This window comes from Colobus angolensis, unplaced genomic scaffold, assembly GCF_000951035.1.
Source record: "Colobus angolensis palliatus isolate OR3802 unplaced genomic scaffold, Cang.pa_1.0 Scaffold225, whole genome shotgun sequence".
In the NCBI taxonomy this organism is placed as follows: domain Eukaryota; kingdom Metazoa; phylum Chordata; class Mammalia; order Primates; family Cercopithecidae; genus Colobus; species Colobus angolensis.
In genome coordinates, this window is record NW_012115433.1 from 2,599,039 (window position 1) to 2,603,270 (window position 4,232).

Below are 4,232 nucleotides of genomic sequence, written 5' to 3' on the forward strand. Positions count from 1 at the left end.
CAGATTTCAAGCTTCTATAATTTACACTCTATCACCGTGTCTTATATTCAGGAATTCAAGAGAAACTTACAACTACCTCCTGCATTTATTTATTCACAGAATGTTTATTGAGCTCTGCTATGTACTGGCAACACAGCGAGACTCCGTCTCAAAAAACAAAAAAAAGGTACCAAGTTCATGGGTTGCAGCATACTAGAGAGTATGTAAAACAAGCAAACAAACAAAATCCCAGTGTGATGCCTACCTACAGCAATCACAGCAGCTTTTAGCTAATAGACCCTGCATATTCACTACTCTGATAAGCACTATGACATAAAAGAGAACAGGAGAGTGTGACTTTAGCTACTGATATTTTGCAGGTGGAGGTATGAAGTAGTCAGGAAAGCATTCCATAAAAGGTTGGTGGTTATATTGTGCTTGATGATTAAGCAGGCCTACTTGCATCAAGAAAAGGAGCTATGTGTGCAATATCATGATGTATAAAGACATCTTCATAGAATGCCCAATAAACTGGCACATTTGGATTTTACAGCAGATGTTGAGAAGTATCTGGAGTTAATCATGAAAACATAAACAAAACAAGAACAGGATGGTTCGAATCCATCAGAGTTTTTAGGGAGGATATAATTTTACTAGATTCAAATTTCAGCAAAATCATTTTGGAAACATTGAAAAGGATTGAGGTTCAAGAACAAAGGCAAGTTATTCAAATATGAGTCTAGTATACTAATACTCAAGCCAAAGGGATAAAAAAGGCATAAGCAAAGATATTGGCAAAGGAGTTTAAAGTAGCTTGTCAACATATTTATTATTTAATTGGATAATTTATTATTATCCAAGATTTACTGACTAACTGCAGGTAATTAGAAGGAGAAGGAGATTTTTTTTTTCCCCCATGGGCTTCTGGGTTGGCCAACTGTGAGAAGAGTTACACCATTCAACAAGAAATGGAATAAAATAGGACAGTTGAGGGTAGTAGATTTTGGATGTGAAGAGAGAAGAGAATACGATAGAAGATATAGGAAGAAAAAGGGATAGTATTTAAGGAAGAAATATCATTAAATATATAACCGATATGGGAGTAATTGACAGCATAGCAACACTGAATCTTCCAACCTGGAAAAATGGTATAAACTTCCATGTATTTGAACTTCTTCAATTTCTCTCAGCAATGTTTTGTGGTTTGGTCATGAATATATTTTGCTAACTTCTTCTATAATTTCTATATTGCTCTAACATTGCATTTTGGAATGTTGCTGAATTCACTTTTTAATCATAGTGAAGATGATTCACTAAGCAATGTCTTAGGATTTCCTATGCAAGTGATGTCTGTGAGTACAGAATTTTGCTTTTTCCTTTCAAATCACTGAATACTTCTTTTCTGAGACTACTGTATTGTATAGAATCCTCAGCACAATGTGGAAAATGAGGGTAACAGTGAACACTCTTGCTGTGTCACTAAGGGGAAAGCATTCAGCTTTTCCTAATTAGTTGAAAATGTTCCCTATAATTGCGAGTGTGTTAAGAGTTTTTACCATGAATGGATATTGGAATTTGTCAGAGACTTTTCCTGTATCTACTGAAATTACCAAATGTTTATTCTCCTTTATTCTATTAATCTGATGAGCTACTTTGATTTTTTTCCAATATAATACTAACTGTGCAGACCTAGGACAAGTCTCATTTATTGATTATGGGCTAAGACTATATATTGGAAGATTTAATTTGGTAATATTTTGTTAAGTACTTTTGTCTATTAATGCCATATAGTTTTCTGGTACTATTTTTTCATGCACGGATGTCAGAGTAATACTGACCTCACAACACGAGTTGACAACTGATTATATATTCTCTATTTTCATGAAAAGTTTGTCTCTGCTTGATGCAATTCAACCCCGAATATTTGCTAAACATCACTGATGTGACAGGATTGCTGTGAATTTTTTTTGAGGGGAGTGGATTTTGAATTAAGAAAAATGCTATTAGAGATTAGGCAATTCATATTTGTTGTTACTATTGGCATTAGATTGAATAATTTATGCATTTTGAGGAATCTGGTTCATTTGTTGAATTTATAGGCACACAATTTTTCATCAGACTTGGTTATTATCCATTTACTGTCTCCAGAATTGATAATGGCATTTCCTTTTCTTCTTTGATATTAATATGACTTATTTATTATTTGCTTTGATACCACTCCGTCTTTCATAATAGAGGTTCATCTATTTTAAAAATCTTAAGAAAAACATTTGTTTGCATTGATGTACTCTGTTGTTTGCATTAAGATTTCATTAACTTTCATTGTTATTATTATTTACTGTTCTCAAATTACTTTGGGTCTGGATTCCCATTTTTGGGGATAAAGCTTCTTAAAGGGGCCATTTACCTTATTAATTTTCAACCTTCACTTTTTTCAATATGAACATTTAAAGCTATATAATTTTTCATCTAAATACAGCTTTAGTGGAAGCCAATAAATATGGATATGTTGTTTATTATTGTTCCCTTAAAAATACTTTCTAATATGTTGCACATTAATAACTTGAAATAATTGCACCATCTACACATATGTTATACACATACTTTACATGGTTTACATATAAATAATAATAAAACTGGACTCACACATATACACATACCATAATCTTGTATTTTCTCTATATACTATAATTTAGAATTGTTACCTGCAGGATATTTGCCTTATTGTTTAATCTTGCTAGTACTGTGAGTCTGGCACTTAAAACTTGCTTATATTTGTATAAGTACTAAACCATATAAGTGGACATATATAACCTAATATTTATCTACTTCAGATACTCTTATTAGTTCCTTTCATGATATTTTAACTAATTCTAATAACAGCTCCATTAGGTAGATACATTTTTTCCATATTAACATCGAGAAGTTGTAGGTTAGAGAGGTTAAGTAACTTCCTCAAGGTTCGTTCCGTACACAGCAGATGATAGACTCAGAATTCAAGTTTGATCACTGTATCTACAATCTTAATCTGCTACCTTTGGAGGTTTTACAGGGGGTGATTAAGGAGTTATGCGCAGGAGGAAGTAAGAGTGAATAAAACAGTTATAGGTTTCCCTACAAATAACTGTCTTTACGAATGATCAGATAGAAGAAAAATCTGGATACAGATCTTAAAATCATATGTAGGCTGTGGAATAATAATAACAATGATTTAGTCCTATAGTCAAATCTGAAACTAATTTGTTGCTTTAAACACAATATCCCTTAAGGTAGCTATAGATAGAGCCAAAATGCTCTATACAATTTCCCAGGTTGTGCACTGAGTACCCTGGAGGCACGGTCATAATAAAATTCTCTGAATGCAGACCCCTTGGGACCGTATGACACTTGCATACAGTACTGTGCTGTCCAATTCCAATTCCAGTCCTTATCATAAGCATCAAAAAAGTAAGTTAAGTTTTTTGGTGCTTTTTGTTGTTTTAACACTTTCCTCCACAAAACACATCATGTGCAGCTAAAGATTAGGTTATGTAGTATCGGGAGAATTCTCTCCCAATGTTTAACGTGGGTTCTTTTCTATTTCCTAAGTGTCTCGGCTGGGTTGAGAAATAAAGGGAAAGAGCACAAGAGACAGAAATGTAAAGCTGGATGTCCGGGGGAGACGTCACATGTCGGCAGGATCCATGATGTTCCCCGAGCCTTAAAACCAGCAAGTTTGTATTAGGGATTTTCAAAAGGGGAGGGAGTGCACGAATAGGGTGTGGGTCACAGAGATCACATACTTCACAAGGTAATAAAATATCACAAAGCAAATGGAGGCAGGGCGAGATCACAGGATCACCGGATGAGGTGAAATTAAAATTGCTGATGAAGTTTGGGCACGCATTGTCATTGATAACATCTTATCAGGCAGGAAACAGGGTTTGAGAGCAGGTAACCTGTCTGACCACAGTTGATTAGGTGGGAATTTTCCTCCACCTGATAAGCCTGGGAGCGCTACAGGACACCCGGACACCCGGGCTTATTTCATGCCTTCGGCTTTGGCCATAAAGACCGGACACCTTTAAAGGGGCCATCTATAGGCCTACCTTCAGGGCGCATTCTCTTTCTCAGGGATGTTCCTTGCTGAGAAAAAGAATTCAGCCATATTTCTCCTATTTGCTTATGAAAGAGGAGGAATATAGCTCTGTTCCATCTGGCTCACGGGCGGCCAGTTCAAAGTTACCTCTCTTGTTCCCTGAACATCGCTGTTA